A 21926-nucleotide genomic window follows, 5' to 3' on the forward strand; every position below is an offset into this window, starting at 1 on the left:
GTCATTGGGAGAATTAACATCTGGATTACATCTTTTGTGTTCAACACAGTGAATATTACCTGCTTTTAGTTTATTATATCTGTTAGGTTTGTTTATGCAAAAGCACTAGCGAAAATCTCTTTCTTGTCGCAGTCTGAACAATTTCTCAGAATATTTTTGCATTGCCATTATTGGAACAGTTAGTATAACTGCTAATACCAAGGTTGATTGGTGTCTCTCTTAGTATATATATTGGAAAATAACTCATTCTCATGACCACTCAGGTGCTCTAATATTCACTGTATGGGTTTCTTTTCCACATCAACTCCATTTATTAGATGTTGTCTCCCATGTATTACACATTTTAAAGCCAACTAATGAAGGCAGCTGAATCTCAGAAATTTTCTTTTTAAATTTTTAATACATTTGACATAGTATTGAAATATAGTAGCCCATGACAGTCTGATATAGTCACATATATTAAAGAATATGCAGTTACATTTATTTATATATTTTGCAAGAAATCCTTTTTGAATGACCAATGTCTTTCCATTTAAGAATAACAGTGGTTGCCCTGGCTGGGCAGATCGTTTGGAGCATCAGCTCCATATGCCAAGGTTGCATGTTCAATCCCCATCCCCAGTCAGGGCATGTACAACTTCAACCAGTGAATGCATACGTAATTGGAGCATATTGATGTTTCTGTCTCTCTGTCTCTCTCTCCACTCCCCTCCCTCTTTGCTTCCCTCCCCTTCTCTTCTGTCTAAAAACTAATTAAAAAAATAAAAAATAACAATGGTTAATGGAATTAACTATAGATAATTTAAAGTTGTATAGATATTATAGAGGGAAGCCATTTACCAAGAGTCCATCAGAGGATTGCATCTAAATTGCAATCATGGCCAACTGAAATGGAGCCAGGAACTCTGTGGGCTGTCATATCAACCACATCTATATTCAAGACTTTACATTATTCTAAGCCCTTAACTAGACATTTCAAAACACCAGTTAAACTTATGAGGCTCTTAGCAGTGAATAGGTTTTAATGTTTTTTTAAATTTTATTTATTCATTTGTAGAGAGAGGAGAAGAGAAGGGGAGAGAGGGAGAGAACTATCAATGTGTGGTTGCCTCTCGTGAGTCCCCTGCTGGGAACTGGCCTGCAACCCAGGCATGTGCCCTGACTGAGAATCGAACTTCGATCCTTTGGTTTGCAGGCCCACGCTCAATCCACTGAGCTACACCAGCCAGGGCAGGCTTTAATGTTTGATGTAATTTTAGCAACGACGCATTTTTTTATATGATGTATAGGGTGAGGTAAAAGTAGTTTTATAGTCATGAGTACATGAAACACAGTTTATTCTTGTATTATTTATTGTATCATTTTTTCATATGAACAGCTGTAAACCTACTTTTGCCCCACCCTATATTTCTTTTAAGCAAGTATTTTAATAGTAATCCAAGGACTGTTTAGTCTGTTTATGCAGTAAGAATTGTATTCTTACTGCTCAATGATGTGGTGCTGAGGAGTGTTCATTTTTCAAGTATATGCTTGAGTATTTGAACCTGTGTTAAGTCTATAAATACACTGCCTTTTGGTTTGTATTTCAAAATGATTGAATCAGTTAATTCAACTTATAACCATTTTAACTAATGAATTTATAAACATTTTTATTCAAACAGCTATTCAACACTGGGTAGTTTTGTTTCATATGTATGTATATGTGCAGAGCCCCCCTGCATCCCTATTGCCCCACCCCCCCCCATCTGCCGTGAATGAGAATAAGTCTACCAAGAAAGGTGGCTGTTCTCTCAAAGGAGAAGGACCAAGAGCCTTTTCCCCAATGGGCTTTTATTGGGTTCAGTTTGCACAGGAATACAGGTAAAGCTCATCAATCATTGTTACGCAGTAAGGATAAAACAATAGATAACATACAAAGAACTTTGAGGGCTTATTCTGAGTCAAGGTCTGTTAGCTAAAGGGCTATAAAACTTTGGGAAACACACTCATTTCATGCTTGGCCCCTTATCAGAAAATTGAGGACAATCTTAGCAAAGCAGGTTTCACAGGACTTTATATATTCTTTCCTAGGGCTGATTGCCTCAGGGAACCTGCCCTTTCCAGCACAGGCCTGAACCCACCTCCAGCATTGTTTCAGGCTTAAGTCAGGCAGGGGAAGTAAGGCAGCCAAGAGATTAGGAGACTTCTCACAGACAGAATGAGGACTCAGGCTGTGTTAAAGCTGAGGGGTAAGGGTTCATCACCCCTTTTTTTCTGTAGCCCCCAAGTCCTTCCCTGAGGGCCCCTTTATAATTGTGCCTGTCTTAGGTCATCCCTCCTTTGAGAAATCTTACCCATTATTGGCTAACTAGTCATCTACTTGGGGCCAAGCAGAGTGAAGTAAAGGTGGCAGAGGCGATGCCCCTGCCAGGGAGATAAGCTTTGTCTCCTTAGTGGCTTAGGGTCCCAAGGTCTGTCACTTATCCTTAGCCATGGCAGATTACAGCTTCTGAAACTAAGCAGGGTGGTTCCCAACATGTATATATATCCAAATACATACATATTCATTTATATTAGAATGAAAAGTAAATGGTTTGTTTCTCCCAAAAAAGGAAGTTTTGGTGGTATAGTTGATCATGAGAAAACATTTAAACCTTCTGAGCTGCAGTTTTTGTATCTGAAAAATGAGGTTAGTACTTGATGAGTCTTAAAATCTTTGGTGCCTTAAATGCTGCTTATTGATCTAAAATGGGTCTCCAAATCTTTTTATTTTGGTAAAATTTGGCCCAGGGATATGTTTTTAATGTCCTGTGTGGTTCTTGTTTGGGGCCCAATTGTCTAAAGTAAAGGCTGTGTAGAAGAGGGAATGGACTGGCAGGAGGGTAGAGAAGTGAGTGGGATACACAAGGAAGGGGACAGCAGAAGAGGAAAGAAATGGGTGATTGTTGCATGGCAATAGTTGCTGTCAGGTGGTGTGCAAGAGGCCAAGCTAGTGGATATTTTCTTCCTTCTGCTTAGGGGGAAAAATTAATTTTCTTCACATGAATAGATTTGTTTCCTTCCCAAGAGTATCATAGACTTAATTATTGTTACAATTCTCAATAACTTTAAAAAGGTGTTGGGAAGAGTGGCCTAACAGAGACAGGTGTCTTGCACTTTGCCTGCCTTTTTTTTTAAATACTCCTAGCTTCCTGCCTTTCTCCTGATGAGCTTTCTCTGTCTCAGAAAACTCAAGTTTTATCGTCTAATATTCAATCCTACAGTTATTTGAGGGCTGTGGGAAGGTGCTAGTATGATTAAACAATCTGCAGTCATGCTTTCCTCTAACCTAGTTAGCTGTCCTGTCTCATTAGTCACTGTAGTAATCATATTTTTTGTGTGAAGCACTGAGACCCAGAGTTTGAGCACATAGGTGTACTGAAGGAATTGGTTACTGGGATGAGATATTTAAACCAGAACTGTCCTGGTAAATCTAGAACATAAGGCTGTGTCTTTAGCACTGTTGTCGGCATTGCACAATTAGTATTTCTGCGGTGGTACACCTTGTGTTCTCTCTCTCCCCCCTCTCTCTCTTTGAAAGCTACTCAAAGCTACAAGGTCTTAGGCCTCTTTGTAGTGACAGAGCACATGAACAATATAAATGTTTGTTGACGATAATGTGTCACATGCCCAAATGTAGCCTGCCCTTCTCTAGATACTGGATCTGCTGTTCCTCTGGCAAGACCAGTACTGCTGCAGAGGAACTGTTATCACTTAGAACTATTTCAAGGACAGGCAGGTGGAAGGAAGGAATCAGTAAGCAAAATGGAGTGTAGGTTGGGAGAGGGCTCGAAGTAGTATTTGAAGGCAGATGAGAAAAGCAGATGTAGTGAGATAGTGTTAAACCCTCCACTCCTTTGGGTTTTTTTCCCTATAGGAAGGCAAGGGAGAGTCAGGCCTTCTTTTTTGCTTAGTAATTAGAAAATAACTTAAAACATGCCATTCCTCTACCACTCACTTGGCTTTCTGTTAACTTTGGCAAAATTTCCAGTGTTTAATGTCATGTTTGTCCTGCTTTGTAAGACTTTTTTGTGTTTGTAAGTCAAAAGTGGAGTGACTGGCTATTGCACGTTGTTGTTTTTTTTGCCCTTTGTAATTTGGCTTTTCTAGAGCATATGTCCAGATTTTAAAGAAGTTAATTTTTAAGTGCAAATGCCTACTTTGTCCCTTTGAGGGACAAAGATGCAGTGATATCTGCCCCTTCGGCAAGCATGTATTGCCTCTGTGGTGTGCAGCGTGTTGGCACTAAGGGGGTGTGAAAAAACAACAAACCCAGCACAGTCCTTGTTCACTAGGAGTTGGCAGTTGCCTTGGGGACACGAAACAGTAAAATACTTTGGAAAGTTTATGATTGTTGTTTTGATGCTCAGTATTCTGGGGGGTCAGAAAAGTAAAGAGCTGAGAAACGGAAAAGACAGAACTTGAACCGAACCTGCTGGGGTTCGGTGAAAGAATAGGAAGAGAAAGAAGGAAGGAGACCGAAGAAATGGGATACCTCTTTTTAGAAGGCACTCAGGGGTCTCACTGAAAACATATTACCCGGAAAGAGAGTGTCTCTCATAAAGGGACTTTTTAAAAACTAGGATTTTTAACCTTAATTATGGGTCCATGGGTGAATTGTAGGGGCCTGTGGTTGCTCTGGAATTGCACAGGCAAAATTTTAAAATATGTGATTGTCCTGGGGCAAGAGTCTAAAGCCTTCATTTGATTCTCAAAGGAATCTGCAACCAAAAAAGGTTAATGATTATTCTATTCTGGCAAATACCCTTCCTACCCATCTCCAGAAATACACTACTCTGAATTTGTGTTTTCAGATGAGGAGGTATTTGGGTGGAAGATAAGAGACAGAAACGCTAGGATTCTTTTGTGAACAGTCTTTCACTGAAAGCCAACTGTCATGGGATATGCACAAGTCCTTGTGCAGGGGACAGCATGTTCCCACACGCACATGGTGTTCCAATCTGGTTCCCAGGAACAGGGCAACTAAACACCCTCACTGACTAGTGTGGGTGAGGCTCTGGGTATGTACTCAGAGACCTTACTGTCAGTTGTGGCTGATACAGAGTTAGAGTGAAGTAGGAGTGTTATGGATGGAGTGAGTTGAAGACACAGAAACCACAGGCGTTTTGGAAGGTCAGGATGTGTTTCAAGAAGCTGCTGGAATATTGGAAATAAGGTGTGAATAAAGAATACCTGGAAATGTATTCTTTTCTCTTTATTCTCTTGGAAATAAAGAATATATGGAGCCCTGGCCTGGCAACCAGAAAACCCTGGGCAGTTCTGGGAACAGTGGCTAATTCCAGGACCAGCTTCCCTCTGTTGTTTACACATAGATGCCTAAGAGACTGTCCTAAAGCTCTGGTCACCTAGAGCTATGCAGCAGGGAATGGAAGCTGTCTTTTTCAAAGCTAGTGTCTTAGCTTCCCCCTAGACCACAGCCATTGAACTAGGTAGGCTGAGCTCAGAGTTCATAAGGGTGCTACAGGAGCTGACCTCCTGAGTCCCCAGCCCTCCCCTACTAGTTTAACTGTGGACATTCCACTCACTGCATTTGCCTTCTGTGTTGGACTTCTGTGTAGGGTTTTGTTGAACATACCTCTCAGAGCCCTGGATGGAGCACATGATTGGCCTATAAGCTGTTCAGCTGTTCCCCTTCCCATCTGGTTTATCTTCTTTTTTCCTAAAGTTACTTATTCATTCCTGCTTAATTATGACCATAGTTAACAGTGGATGTTTTGTGCTATTTGAATTTCTTCTCAATAGTGAATAATAGAGACAATGATGTTGGTCACTTCTGTGGACCTCTTGGGAATTATAAGCACCTGCTTCATGTATCTTTAATACATGTAGTTTGTGGGGGCTGCCCCAAGTAATGGCAGTTACTTCATTTTACAGTGTTAAACTGCTGTTTTTTTTCTTTTCAGTAAATTGTGATCACTGTATGAATCAGTAAGCAAAATGGAGTGTGGGTTGGGAGAGGGCTCTATGTAGTATTTGAAGGCAGATGAGAATCTGCCTCCAAATCACAATCTCCATCATGTGATTAATGATAATTTAATGCCTTGTATTTCCTCCAAAATGTGCTTAGAGACAGGATGTGGACTTTTTAGAAGATTGTACAGCTATGCCTTCTTCAGGTAGACCCCTTCCCTAGGGTAGTAACAAACAAGAGGGGAACACTGCTGTTAATCCCTTCTATAAAGCCAACTGGGGGAAAAGGTTTCTCAGAGGCAGACATCAGGAAGTATCAGGTGGCCTGTGCATTTATGGGGTGAAGGAGTGCAGTCAAGCATTTGTTAGTTTGATGTTAAATTTTGCCTATCCATTTCTTAAAAAATAGGGGAGGGCAAGGAAGTAAGAATGTTCTGCTCCTAATCAGGCTTTCAAAGTCCTTAAAATAAAATCTAAATGGTGTGTTACCTGTGGAATGTAAGGAAGCCAATTTAAAAACCAGTGCAATGCAAGATGGCAGCATAGGTAAACATAGCTTTCCTCCACACTCAGCCACATCAAAATTACAACTAAACTACAGTAACAGACATCATTCAGAACCATCAGAAATTGAGCTGAATGGAAGTCTTACAACTGCAGAATTAAAGAAGAAACTATGTCATAACTGGTAGGAGGGGCAGAGACACGGAACAGGCTGGTCCCACACCCACATGTGGAAGATAAAAATAAAGAAGGATATCTTGGGGGTGAGGAGTCCCAGCTCCACACCAGGCCTCACAGCCCAGAGTTCCAGTGTCAGGAAGATAAATTTCCATAACTTCTGGCTTTAAAAACGAACAGGAATTGAGGCTGTGGAAGACAAATTGCTAGAGTCTCAGGCAGTTTCTCTTAAAGGGCTCATACACAGACTTACTTGGATTCAGTCCCTCTGAGCTCCAGCACAGGAACAGCAGCTTGAAAGGCATTGAAGAAATATAGGGAGGAACTGAATTGTGTGGCATCAGAGCAACTTTTTCCCAGACAGAAGTGCTGGCAGAGGGCATTGTTCCTTTTCTGAGCCTTCCCTACACAGAGCCATAAAGCCAGCAGGTGGGTGCCATATCAGAGACTCCATCACCCTGGCTAACAATATTTGCCCCACCCTGGTGATTCCCTGAGGCTTCACCCCACCCAACTTTGCCTAACCCAAGTTGTTTCCAGTTGCTTTTTTATACAAATGGCTTGTCTTGGCTCATGGTTCAGATTTCCCTAAATTCTCTCAAACAAATAGCATCTGGCCTCAGTGTGCTTCATGCCTATCACTAAGTAGCCCTAGGCCCAGCACAAGTGGCAAAGCAGCTGTCCTTGGTTCACAGCTTAGACTTGCTTGGGCACCTCTAAGCCCAGCACAAGTAGCAGCCAACTGCAGATTGCTTTGTATCTTATTTGGGTGGCCCTGGACAGAACACAGGTGGTGGCTGACCTTGGCCTGTACTTCCTGGTAGGCCCCAGAGCCTTTGTACCCAGTGGACCTCTACAGACTACATTAGAGCACTGCCACCCAACCACCTCCACAACTGACGCACTCCAAGTGTGGACTCAGTGGGCACCAGTGCCTTGCCGAAGTAAGTCCTGCTCTATAGAGTGGGCCCTTGCAGAGTTGATTCTCTACGGTGGTCAGAGGTTGGTGATCAGTGGTCACTGCCAGTCCTTGCAGCTGATTGTCCTGAGTAAATCACTCCCAGCAACCTGCCAATAGCAATGAAGGCTCAGCTGCAGGAGGGGGGTGTACACAGTCCACACAGTGGGCCTACCTGAAGTGCCCAGCTTGGGTATTTGGGGAGGCTGTGTGATTGGACCCTATGGGACACTTACTATATTAGGCTACTCTACCAAGCCAGGGAGTTTTAGTAGTTCTACCTGTACATGGAAACAAACAGCATATGTCCAGATTTTAAAGAAGATCAAAAACATGAACAATAGAATGGTAATAAATACTTATCTGTTAATAATGAAATCTACCTTTGGCTGGTGTGGCTCAGTGGGTTGAATGCCAATCTGCGAACCAAAGGGTTGCTGGTTCGATTCCCAGTCAGGGCACATTCCTGGGTTGTGGGACAGGTCCCCAGTAGGGGGTGCACAAGAGGCAGTCTCACGTAGCTGTTTCTCTCTCTCCTGCCCTTCTTTTCTCTCTAAATATAAATAAATAAAATCTTTAAAAAAATAATTGAATCTAAAAATCAAAAGAGTTAAGCAGAACAGAAACAGAATCACAGATAGAATGTTTTGATGGTTGCAAGATCAGAGGGGGACCTAGGGTATGGGCAAAAGGGTGTAGGGATTAAGAAATGCAAATTAGGGTAGCTTCAACCTGAGTTCGGGCTTCTCGCCTTTCTGCCTGAACAACATGAGCTTTAGCACATGTTCCAGCTTCTCCACAAGCTACTGGGCCCTGGGGCTCTGTGCAGTTGCCCAGCTACCGGGTCCAGCTGGCCAGCAGTGTGGCCAGCGTCTATGCAGGCACCAGGGGCTCAGGCTCCCAGATCTCAGTGTCCTGCTCCACCACTTTGCAGGGCAGCTGAGGATCCAGGAGCCTGGCTTGGAAATGGCCAGGGGTCTGGTGGGCATAGGGGGCATTCAGAGTGAGAAGGAGACTATGAGATGCCTGAATAACCACCTGGCCTACTACCTGGAGAGGGTGAGAAGCTTGAAGGCTGATAATTGGAGACTGAAGATCAAAATATGGGAACACTTAGAGAAGAAGGGACCCCAGGTCAGAGACTTGGGGCATTATTTCAAGACCATCAAGGACCTGAGGGCTTAGATCTTTGCAAATTCTGTGGACAATGCCTGCATCATTCTGCAGATTGACAATGCTCATCTTGCTGCTGATGACTTCAGAGTCAAGTATGAGACGGAGCTGGCCATATGCCAGTCTGTGGAGAATGACATCAATGGGCTCTGAAATGTCATTCATGATGCCAGTATCACTCGGTTGCAGCTGGAGGCAGAGATCAAGGCTCTCACAGAGGAGCTGCTCTTCATGAAGAAGAACCATGAGGAGGAAGTAAATGGTCCACAAAACCAGATTGCCAATTATGGGTTGACTGTGGAGTTGGATGCCCCCAAATCTCAGGACCTCAGTAAAATCATGGCAGACATCTGGGCCCAGTATGATGAGCTGGCTTAGAAGAACTGAGAGGAGCTAAGTACTAGTCCCGTCAGACTGAAGAGAGCACCACAGTGGTCACCTTGCAGACTGCTGACATAGGCACTTGCTGAGACGACACTCATGGAGCTGAGACATACAGTCCAGTTGTTGGAGATCGACCTGGGCTCAGTGAGGAATCTGAAAGTCAGTTTGGAGAACAGCCTGAGGGAGGTGGAGATGTGCTACGCCATGCAGATGGAACAACTCAATGGGATCCTGCTGCACCTGGAGTCAGAGCTGGCCCAGACCCGGGCAGATGGGCAGCTCCAGGCCCAGGAGTATGAGGCCCTGCTGAACATCAAGGTCAAGCTGGAGGTTGAGATTGCCACCTACCGCAGCCTACTGGAAGAAGGGGAGGACTTCAATCTTCTTGACACCCTGGGCAAGAGCCACTCCTTACAACCCATCCCAAAGACCATGACTCACAGGATTGTATACAGCAGAATGGGGTCTGAGGTCAACACACCAAAGTTTTGAGGTGTTAAAGGCAGCAGAAGTGGGGCATCTCTTGGTAGAGCAGAAGGCCAATAAAAACTTCATTGAAAGATTAAAAAAAAAAAAAAAAAAAAAAAAAGGACTGTCAGCTGATTTCTCAAAAGAGACCTTACAGGCAAGAAGGGGCTGGAAAGAAATATTCCAAGTCATGAAATCCAAAGACCTACATCCAAGATTGCTCTATCCAGCAAAACTTTCATTTAGAATGGAAGGGCAGATAAAGTGCTTCTCAGATAAGGTCCAGTTCAAGGAGTTCATCATCACCAAGCCCTTATTATATGAAATGTTAAAGGGACTTATCTAAGAAAAAGAAGATAGAAAATATGAACAGTGAAAGGACAGCAAACTCACAGTTATTAACAACCACTCCTAAAACAAAAGCAAACTAAGAGGACAGCTAGATCAGGAGTGGAGCCATAGAGATGGAGATCACATGGAGGTTGATCTCCCATAGCAACAGGAATGGGAGGAGGAGGAGGAGGGAGAAGGTACAGAGAATAAGTAGCATAGATGGTAGGTAGAAAGTAGATGGGGAGGGCAAGAATAGTATGGGAAATGTAGAAGCTAAAGAACTTGTGACAAAGACAAACAAAAGGGGGGATGGCGGAGGGGTACGCAGGGTGGAGGGGAATGAAGAGGGGGAAATGGGACAACTGTAATGGCATAATCAGTAAAATATAAAAAAAGAAGTGCAAATTGGTTGTTACAGAAAAGTCATGGGGATCAAAGTACAGCATAGGGAATAGAGTAGCCAAAGAACATATATGCAGGGCCCATGGACATAGAGATGGACAACAGTGTGGGGACTGCCTGAAGTAGTAGGTAGATGTGGCTGGAGCAGGCAAAGGAGGGGAAATGGGGACAACTGTAATAGCATAAATAATATATATAATTTAAATTTTAAAAATTAATGCAGTGTAACATTTGTGAGTTCTTGATCACAAAGCATCACATGGTTGGCACCCTCCAAAGCCAATCTCACCTCTCAACCCCCATCAGCAGCAATTTTTTAGTAAAAATATGTTAAAAAATGCTTACTCACTAGCCAGCCATTTTTCTTATTTCTGAGATTCACTTTTAACTATCTTCTTTGTTATCTGCTCTTTCAGGATACCTTTTGAGAATACCTTGCATTCTGGAAATCATTCAGTCACTTAGCAAACTCCAATTAGCTGAGTACTCTGTGTTTGTTGTGCAGTAGGAGACACAGATAAATCAACTGTAATCTGGAAAACAAACATGTTAATAGAACACAAGTGCTGTAAGAGATAATAAAAGTCTTCCTTAGATTGTACTCTAATTGGCCTCTCAGGGCTAAGAAGCCAAGCCATGTAGTTGCTATTAGCATTTGCCTATAAAAACTATTGATTCGAGTGGATTCCTCTAGTTCTCAAGGTTCCCCAAAATGTCTTGAGGTTCTTTTTTTCCCATCTCCTAGGAAAGCAACCTTTATTACTTACCTGAAAAGACTCTTACCTGGAAAGAACCATGTAAAATACCAGACTGTTTTTCCAAAGGGCTTTTCTTGGACTCCAAAGTCAATCTTAATTTCCCTAGAGCCTTCTGGGGACATTCATAGTTTATGCATATGTCTTTTAAATATGGCATTCCAGTTCCAGTCAAAGCCTCATCAAAAGTTTTCAGTTGTGTCCTGTTACCAAAGGAACATATTTTTGAATTTATCATAACAAACATATTGCCATGAAAATAAGAATACTCATTAAGAGTTTCCAAAGTCTGGAGGGATCAGAGGAAAAAACACCTCAATACTGCTTATAGAGATGTAAATAAGGAAAATTCCTATATTTGGGAAACAAAAGATTTTAAACATCAGCAATATTTCAAAAAGTCATAAAATTACTGGGGGGGTGTGGGCTGGGATGGGAGTAAAAGACAGAAAACTACTTGAAAAACAATTAAATTTTTTTTAAAGTCATAAAATTGTAACCCTCCCTATCAGTTCATTCAGTCTTGTATAATTCAATTTGTTCTGTTTGAATTCAGTTTTTCCATTAGTTCTTTGGACCTTGCCTGATAACTGAGGGTGACAAGGTCAGTCATAATTCCAAGAAGTTTGCAAGTCTGTCCATTGAGTTTCACATGATTTGCTCAGCAAACTGGGTGCCCTAACCACTAGAGGTTTTGGTAGGCACACCCCAAGTGGGAATTATATTTTCTAACAATTTCTTTGTCATTTTGAGGGACTCAGCCTTGTGGCAGAGTAAAGCTTCAACTTATCCAGGAAAACATACACACAACAACAGGAACATAATGATAACCTATACGAAATGGCAGCTGAATGAAGTCCAGCTTAAATGTGTTATGGTGGATGAAGGAATGCAAAAACTGAAAAATGCCAGGGAGCTGGGAAGAACCAAGTAGCCGTCTTGGGTTTTCCGTAGCCCTGACTATTCATTTAATTTATAGCCATTGCTCATTCATCTTAATTTCTGATTCAGGATTAGATTGTTTCCATGTTAAAAGGACATCAGAATAGCAAAAGTGTCCAATGAGGGGGTCATTTTTGAAAAACAAACAAACAAACCATGAACTCATACACTAGTACCACAGTCTGATACTCAGGTTCAGTTGTTATAACTGTGTCCCTCCATTTTGATAACAGCATCTTAGGTGATGCTGTTATCAAATGATGAAGATAATCTCAGATTTCCACAATTTCACATATATTTCTGGAACATTTATAACATATAACTAAAACATAAAGAAGGTTCAATGTTTTTTTTTTTTTAATTTGACAGTGCTTCCCATGTAATTTCAACACACAAAGTAAGCCTAATTAGTTTAATATTGGGTTGGTCAAAAAGTTCGTTTAGTTTCTCCTATAAAGTAAAAGATACATTTTTCATTTTCACCAATACCTTTATTGATTTGGATATTTTGAGTATGTCCACTATCTCCCATGTGATATAATGTTAATTGTTCTCAATGAATGTCTCAATTTGATCACTCTCAACTTCAGTGGGTCTACCCAACCCTGGAGCATTGGCCAGTGAGCAGTCTCCAGCACGGAGCTTTGCATGCCACTTTGGACTTGTGTGATCAGTTACAACACCTTCTCCATACACTGCATTTCAGTTATGTTTTTACCTTTCTTGAAATAATGAAGCATAATATGCCAAAAATGTTGCTTATTTTCTTCCATCTTAAGCATTAAAATGGCTACACAAAAATTCAATTTTGATATTTTTTTAATGCATGCTGATAGATAGCTGTCACAATAAAATCTAACAAAATGCACTACAAGAGCCATCTTACCAAAAAGAAAAACCAAACGAATTTTTTTGCCAACCCCACAATTCTCTTGAAAGAAAATAAAACTCATCTTGGAGGTGTTCCGGGGACCTTCTGAAACACCCCAGTTATTTCCAAGTGAAGCCTCTGTAACTTAAATTTTGGGCAGTTTGTCAAATAGTATTATATATCACTATGAAACCATATTATTTGTATACCTAAAGTGACAATGAAAAGGTATCAAGTTAAAAAAGTGCAGGTTAACAACTTGAGTTTTTAAGATTTAGTAGGTTGTTTTCTTAGGCATTATTAAGGACCTGATCACAACATAGAAAACTATTCTAATAAAACATCAACTCAAGCCCCGGCTGGTGTGCTCAGTGGATTGAGCTCGGGCCTGAGAACCAAACAACTGCAATTCAATTCCCAGTCAGGGCACATGCCTGGGTTGCAGGCCAGTTCCCAGCAGGGGACGCACAAGAGGCAACCATACACTGATATTTCTCTCCCTCTCTCCCTCCCTTCCCCTCTAAAGATAAATAAATAAAGGCTTTAAAAAAAACAACTCTTGGTAGAATACCTTCTATAATATCTGGAATAGAATAATATAAAGAAAACTTCTTTTAAGAGTGAAAAAGAAACAAACTCCTAGTCTTCATTAGCTTACTTTTTAAGAAAATATATTTTATTGATTATACCATTACAGTTGTCCTATTCCCCCCCTTCATTCCCCTCCACTCTGCACACCCCTCCCCCACCATCCCCCCCTTGCGTTTATGTCCATGTGTCACAATTTCTTTAGATTCTATATTTCCCATACTATTCTTGCCCTTCCCCTGTCTATTTTCTACCTACCACCTGTGCTACTTATTCTCTGTACCTTCTCCCCCCTTCCACTCCCCTGTTGCTAACCCTCCATGTGATCTCCATTTCTGTGGTTCTGCTCCTGATCTAGCTGTCCTCTTAGTTTGCTTTTGTTTTAGGTGTGGTTGTTAAAAACTGTGAGTTTGCTGTCCTTTCACTGTTCATATTTTTTACCTTCTTTTTCTTAGATAAGTCCCTTTAACATTTCATATAATAAGGGCTTGGTGATGATGAACTCCTTGAACTGGACCTTATCTGAGAAGCACTTTATCTGCCCTTCCATTCTAAATGAAAGTTTTGCTGGATAGAGTAATCTTGGATGTAGGTCTTTGGATTTCATGACTTGGAATACTTCTTTCCAGCCCCTTCTTGCCTGTAAGGTGTCTTTTGAGAAATCAGCTGACAGTCTGATGGGAACTCCTTTGTAGGTGACTGTCCCCTTATGCCGCGGTCCAGCCGCAGCGGGTCAGGGGGTCCCACAGGTGAGGGCAAGGCGTCGGTGCTGGGTAACAGACGACAACACGCCTCAAACGACAGTGAAGCTCTGTTCCGTTTATTGCAAGTACAAGCAGGTTTTTATATTTTCATTTTAGGTAGTGATTAATATTTGCAGTATAACATGATCATTTAAGCAGAAAAAATCAATACAAAGGTAATCAGTAAAAGTACAAAAGTTCCCATAGATTTAGTTAAAAATTATTTTAACTAGGAGAGCCATTAATCAGACAGTTAGAAATATCTTATTGTATATTAAAGTTTCTCAGAATTTGGTATAGGGCATAAGGATACGCTAGACTAAGTAGAGAAAATAGGAGATTTATTATAAGGCCCTTGTGATGTCTAACTTAGCTATCTACCTTTTTTTTTGCTTAAAATGTTTTTTCTGTGTACCATAAATTCTGACTCCCTAGTGACTGTTTAGTTTGTAATAACTAACTAGCTTTTTTTTTTAAATAAATTTATTTATTTTTTTTGAATTGTTTATGCTGTTACAGTTGTTCTATTCCCCCCTTCATTCCCCTCCACCCTGCCCCCCCAACCCCACCATTACCCCCCTTTAGCCCATGTGTACTAACTAGCTTTTGTTATTACTTTGCCTGTCTAGTTGATATATATTCCTATTCAAGGTAAAGGAGGGGCTATCCCTATGTTGCAGGGGGCTTTCAAGGGTACTTCTTTTAAGTTTCTCTAGGAGTTCTCTTATAGACATGTTTTGTACTTTGATTCCTTCTAAGAAAGTAGTGAGATCATCTCATGATTTCCTAGAGTATTCTATCTTATCTTGGGTGTTTTTCTAATGATTGTTATTGATTAAGCTTGAATTCTCAGATTGTTCTGATTGTTTCCTTGTGCCTATATTCCCTGACATTCTAGTATGATATTATTGTTCTGTTCATTGAGCCGGGAAAGGTCCAGGCACACTATCTTAATCACTGCCAGGGTATTCATAATGATTAAAGCAAAAAGGGTCATGATCCCCAAAGCAAGCACAATCACAATAGGTATTGCAAGGCCGTCCATGCCACGTCCACCAGGTTGGAAACTGCTTCCTTGAAGTCTTACACCCCCTCTCAGGACCTTGTCACGGAGAGAGGGATCCAACAGTGGACGCGGCAGTGGACGTGGCACCCTTAGCTCTTGCTGCTTCTAGGATTCTATCCTTCATTTTAATCTTGGCTAATGTAATGATGATGTGCCTTGGTGTGTTCCTTCTTGGGTCCAACTTCTTTGGGACTCTCTGAGCTTCCTGGATTTCCTGGAAGTCTATTTCCTTTGCCAGATTGAGGAAGTTCTCCTTTATTATTTGTTCAAATAAGGTTTCCACTCGTGGCTGTTCCTCTTCCCCTCCTGGCACCCGTATAATTTGGATGTTGTAACATTTAAAGATGTCCTTGAAGGTTCCTAAGCCTCTCCTCATTTTTTTGAATTCTTGTTTCTTCATATTTTTCTGTTTGGTCATTTTTTTCTTTCTCCTGGTCCACTCCCTTGATTTGAGTCCCAGTTTCCTTTCTATCACTGTTGGTTTCTTGTGCGTTTCCCTTCATTTCAATTAGTTTAGTCTTCATATGTTCCTCTAATTTGTGACTAAAATCAACCAGTTCTGTGAGCATCCTGATCACCAGTGTTTTGAACTGTGCATCTGAAAGGTTAGCTATTTCTTCATCACTTAGATTTATTGGCTCTGGGGCTTTAAGCTCTTTGCTTGAGCCATGTTTTGGTCTGTTCGTGCCTGTTACATGTGAGGGGCGGAGCCTTAGGTGTTCACCAGGGTGGGGTGACCCAGTCAGTGGGTTGTGACGCTCTATGTGGGGGCGGGGTCAGAGAGGGGCAGTGGCATTTGTTCCACACTCTCTCTTAGATTTCGGTCCCCTCTGTTGCTTCCCACAAGCAAACCGGGCCCCCTGGTGCCGGCTCCTGGGTATGTGGGCCCGTGCACCCTCCAGGACCCTGTGGGTCTCTCCAACAAACTCTGTGCGCCTGGGAGCTTCTGCCAGCACCTCGACCCCGAAAGTTTTTCCAATTGGTGCTTTTAGGCTTTAATTCCTGTCTCTGGGGCACTGATTTGCAAGGTCTGTCTCACTGCTCACTCTTTTGCCTGGTTTATCTGCTCACGAATGTGTGACCTCAGTCAGCCAGCTGCCTTGTTACCCCACTGGGTCTGCCCGTTGCCACCTCACACCTGGGATCTGCCAACTGCTGCCTGCACGCTTTGGGTCAGTCTCGTATCCACTGCTTTTTCTTGCTCGACCCCACTCCGCCATCTGCTGACTCTGCTCCTCTTACTAGTCTGGATGAATGGTTCGTTGTTTTCAGACTTCCGTACAGTTCAATTTTCTGTATTTTGGTTGCGTTTTTGTTACTAAAACTTTGTTGTCTTTAAACTTGGTTGTGCGAGGAGGCACAGTGTTTCCACCTATGCCTCCATCTTGGCTGGAAGGACTAGCTTACTTTTTAAAATTGTTCTGTTACAGTTGTCCCAATTTTGTACTTTTGATATTTAAATTTGTTAATTAAATTTCTATTTTAATTCCTCTTAACCATATAAAAAAATCTCCTCAAGATCTTTCTTCACAAACCTACAGCTTCCTCATTCTTAGTTTGTCCCTTCACAACTCATTCATAAATAACCAACCTTATTTTAGGACAAACCTCATTCTTTTAATTCCCTCAAAAAAAATATTTTTGTACCCTATACCTTCTGTTACTAAAAACATACAGTTATTTTCCCTCTTAATTAGAAATCTTAACTCTTAGGAATCTCAATTTCTAGTGACATCTAAAAGGTAAGCAATTAGTATTTTTTAGATTGATATCTTTATGGGTACATTGAATAATTTCTAAAAATATATTTCCTCATAGCACAAATATTTTAAAAGATTTTATTCTTAGAGAAAGGGGAAGGGAGGAAGAAAGAGAGGGAAAGAAACATTGATAGGAGAGAAACATTGATTGGTTGCTTCTCACATGTGCCCTGACTGGGGACTGAACTCACAACCTAGGCATGTGTCCTGACTAAGAATCAAACTGGCGGCCTTTCACTTTGTGGAATAACACCCAACCAACTCAGTCACACTGGTCAGGATTCCTAGCACAATTTTTAATGTGATGTAAAACATGCTTATTAATGAGTCCAAATATCTTTAGTTTCTCTATAATAAGCAGAAAGTAGATAAATCTATGTTTATTATTAATGTCTCATTGTTTTATTTAGAAGTAGTCTGGACATTCAATGAATATCTATTATTTAATGTAGCTAGCAAATCTTTAAAGTTTCAGTTTACCAAAGACATGTATAAAACTATTTAACTACAATATAATTACAGCTAAAAGGTTACCCTAAAGGAAACTTTTTATCCAATTTAGATTTACTTCATTTACTTGCCCCTAACAATTAAGTTTAGATTACTTATGAAAATTTTATCATACCAAGTTATTTTTCTTGCTGACAAATTTTGTATATGAACTTATTTAAGTAATAAACCCCAAGTAGAATAAAAGATTTATTGATGCTGTTTGATTTTAAAGATATGCCTATTTAACCAAGCCAAACCCAAACCACCCCAAACCATGTGATTCTGAAAAGTGTTTGGGTTAGCCTGTTTACTAATTTAAGATTTTGCTTAGATGACTAAAGCTTTGTACGCTGTAAGAATTTTTAAAGCCATTTAAAAATTATAATCAGTCATAGAATGCATTCTACTGTTTTTGAGAGGCCTGGCAAACACAAACAACGGAAAATGGAAAGCAAGTATACACAATACGTTTGAAAAGCTTAGAAGGCAAAAAGAATGGCTCTAGAATGCCCGAACTTGCCCAGGCTGGTATAGCTCAGTGGCTTGAACATCAGCCTGTGAACCGAAAGGTCGCTGGTTTGATTCCCAGTCAGGGCACATGCCTGGGTTGTGGGCCAGGTCCCTGGTTAGGGGTGTGTAAGAGGCAGCCAGCTGATGTTTTTCTCTCTCTCTTTCCCTCTCTCTGAAAATAAATAAATAAAATCTATTTAAAAAAAAAAAAGAATGCCTGAATTTAAGGTGGCAGATTTTCATAAAAGACAGTAGTGCTGGGATGGAACATAAGCACAACATGACTGGAGGAGAGGAAGACAGTTGGGGAAGGGAAGGAGCCACAGATACTCTGAAAAGGAGGCAAACTACAAAAAGGAAAGGGCTTTCTTCCCCTTCAGGGTGTCCACAGCAAACAAGTGATGGGATGAACTCTGATTGGGAATTGAACTCAGGCTGCTACAATCAAATCATTTAAAACAAATGACATCAAACAAAATATCTCACACACACTCATGCATTCCAAACATACAGTACTTTCAGATTTAATTTGCCAGCTCTAGACCAAATTCAAAACCAATTTAAAGTTAAAAACAAAATTTTAAAAACAAAATTGCATAGCCCAGATTGAGACACAGACTCAACAAATAACAGATATGGTTCCAATAATCAGTTACCTGTGCCTGGTCAGTGGTGAGCACTGCAGGTTAATCCCTGGAATAATCAGTCCAGGTAGCTGCTCAGACAGAGCCTGAAGAGAATGCCAAAGGCCTAGGGTCCCTGAGCTGTATGTAGGTAGAAAGCTGGCTTAGGGCTGATAAGTTCCTTAAACTATAGAAATTGTATCCCCATGTAGAATTTAAAGGTGTTACCCATCCGGAGGGAGGTGAGGTAGAATGGGGGACAAGAACAGCATTGCCGTGTGAGGCAAACAGGACTTCCCTGTCCAAAATCAGAAATGGAAGCAGGAAGAAATGGAAAGAAGGGACCAACCGGGTCCCAGACAGACAAGAAGGTTTGAGGCAACAAGACAATCCACAGTGCCAATGGGATAGCTCCAAGAAAAGTTGAAGCAGTGCTTCTGAGGTGTGAGCAGGATTTCTCAACCTTGGTGCTATTGACATTTTGGCCTGGATAATTGGTAGTGGTGGTGCTGGGTGTGTGTACTTGTGTTTGTGTTTTCTGTGCATTGTGGGATGTTGAGCAGTATCCCTGGCCTCTACTCACACTAGATGCCAGTAGCACGATCTAAGCCTCCCTCCCCACTCAACCCTCCCATCCACCCAGGCATGTGACAACTAGACATATCTCAGCCTCTCAGCCTGAGTGTGGCTGGTGGATTCTCTCAGCTGGGCTTAGTTCAGGTAACATTTGTTGGATGCCTGTCACAGGTTGGCTGTAAAGATCATCATACAATTCATTCATTGCCTCAACTCCTTTGGTGTCACATCAGCACATGGGCTATGCAGAAGGAACTTACATGCATGTGCCTGCTATTATAGACTTATTGAATCCATCTTCTAGAAACTTTTAGGTGGATGTTTATTGAAATACAAAGACTTGTCTAAATTAATCGTCACATATGACACTTATACAGACACTGAGTTACTGTCAGCAACTGTTATGGGGAGGTTGTGTCTTGAGAGTTTCATACTGGTGAAGAAAGTAAAACACATGACTGGAAATGTCAGACAGACCAGGCGGAGTCACCAAATACTATCTGTTATTTCTTCCTTTCAATCTTAGAAGGCTTCATTGAAGAGCCACAGTATTTAGCAAGAGAGTTTAAGGGCATTTTACTAAATAATCCTTATGCCACTTAATTTTTTTTTCACTTTTTAAGTATAGTTTGAGGAGTGTTGCAATTATGTAGTTTGTTATTAAAAAAGGAAAAAAAGGTGAGCCCCTTCTTCTAAGAAAGTCTAATAGCTGCTGCTGCCATGGACATAAGCTTGCACAGGATGGGCCAGCCTTTTGTAAGTTACCAGTTCTTGCTCTGGGCTTGTTTTCTTGCTCCCTCTCCACAGGCAACCCACTACCCCTTAGCTGCCAGAATCTAGGCAGTCATTGTGGAAAAGCCTGGGAATAATACCCCACTTTGTAGGCCTATGGAAACACGTTAAGATTCCTTATGGGTCCAAAGTGAGATAGGAGCTGCCTTGTTAGATTGACCAATCAATGCCTTGGCCTTTGGAGTTGCTAATCTTATGAGAAGTTTGTGTTGAACTCTTGAATGGACATGAACTCCCTGCAGAGGACTGATTTTGTGTTGTTGTCAAACACTGTCATCCCATATCAGCCAGTCTGCAACTTGCTTTTCTAGCTCAACATTATGTCTTAAAGATCTTCCTTGGTCAGTAAGTACAGACCTACTCTGACTCAGTTTAATCACTACTTAGTTATCCAGGGAAGGTTTCTATTATAGATTTTATTTAGTGGTTTAGAAAAGAATTTAGGCACATTTGAGTTACTTCTGGGTTTTTGCCATTATGAACTTGCAGTGAACCACCCTGATTGGCTGTTCAAGCACTCTTCTGGAGCAGATAATGAAAATAATAAGAATATATTATTTTCTGGTTTGAAAAGTAACCAGGTTTTCTTTCCCTACTCCTCCCCACTGAAGCAGTTGGACGGCTCTGGGCTCTGGGTGTCGGGAGAGAACTGCTGAGAAGAAAACAGATGACTTCAACAAAAATGCTTCAAATATTTCACTATTAAATATGAAGATTTCTGGTAGATTGTCTTTATCAAGGGATTTTAACCTAATGTTTCTTCTATTTTTATTTGCTTTAATTTTTTTAAAAAAGAAAGTTGTGTTGACATGCTTCCTATTTATGACAGTACTATTTCTAAAACAGACTATGTATTTTCAGTAAACAGATAGGACTGAAGAGATCTGAAGTGTAGAGGATACACTTTCAGATTCTTGAAACTAGATCTTCTATTTCTGCATAGTTACTATGGCAATGGGTGCTATAGAGATGTGCAAACCCAATTGTGACCTCCCCTGGTGCAAGGATTCCCCTAAGCATCTGACTTCATTGTCTACCAAGGTCTGGCAAGTCTGGCTGCTTCTGTTTAGGCACCAAGTGGTGGTGAGTGCCATCCACCCATTTGGGACTGTCTCCAGCCTTGGCCTGCCCTGCTAGTCAACAAAAGCAGGGCTCTCAGAGAAGAGTCTTCTCTGGTTGTCATGTAATCTGAAGACCCAAAGTGAGTGTTCTGGGGACATGGCAGCAGCAGCTTCCAAATCTTCAAATGGGAGGCAAGCATTTGCTTCTCAGAAATCATAGGACTGAGCTCACGTTCATACTAAAAAAAAAAAAAAATGCACTCAGTGGTTTAGAAAACCCATCCACTGCACATGTAAATGCAATGTAGTGTAACCTTGCTTTGGATGTTGCTAGTAGTCGGTGGTGACATCATACTCATCTCACATGTTAGCTGGGGACATGAGGGGCATCACTTTGCATTCAGAAGGACTCAGGTCTGCTCCCAATTTGACTTTTAGCTCTTTGAATGGCCTTGTCCATATTACTTAATTCTCTTGATCTTAATTTCATTTTTCAAAAAGATTTTAATTTTATTTAGAGAGGGGAAGGGAGAGAGAAAGAAGGAGAGAAACATCAGTGTGTGGTTGCCTCTCATGAACCCCCTACTGGGGACTAGCCCACAACCCAGGCATGCGCCCTAGACCGGGAATCGAACCTGTGACACTGGTTCACAGGTTGGCACTCGCTGAATGGCACTCACTGAGCAACACCAATCAGGGCTTGATCTTAATTTCTTTGTAGTCAGTGGGTCCCTGCTCAAAAGTGGCTTAGCCTGGTGTGTCCAGATCTGTTAGACTTTAGTCTGGTTCTCTTTCTCTG

At 41.3% G+C, this 21926-nt stretch overlaps 1 protein-coding gene and 1 pseudogene across 4 annotated transcripts in view; both read left to right on the forward strand.

Annotated features, from left to right (window-relative positions):
* Positions 1-21926, forward strand: part of HMOX2 (heme oxygenase 2) — a 59742-nt gene that overhangs the window by 17772 nt on the left and 20044 nt on the right. The window lies entirely within an intron of this gene.
* On the forward strand, positions 1728-9716 carry LOC119056259 (keratin, type I cytoskeletal 18-like; annotated as a pseudogene).

The sequence above is a fragment of the Artibeus jamaicensis genome, unplaced genomic scaffold (assembly GCF_021234435.1).
Source record: "Artibeus jamaicensis isolate MK-2021 breed Jamaican fruit bat unplaced genomic scaffold, CSHL_Jam_final contig_700, whole genome shotgun sequence".
Taxonomy (NCBI): domain Eukaryota; kingdom Metazoa; phylum Chordata; class Mammalia; order Chiroptera; family Phyllostomidae; genus Artibeus; species Artibeus jamaicensis.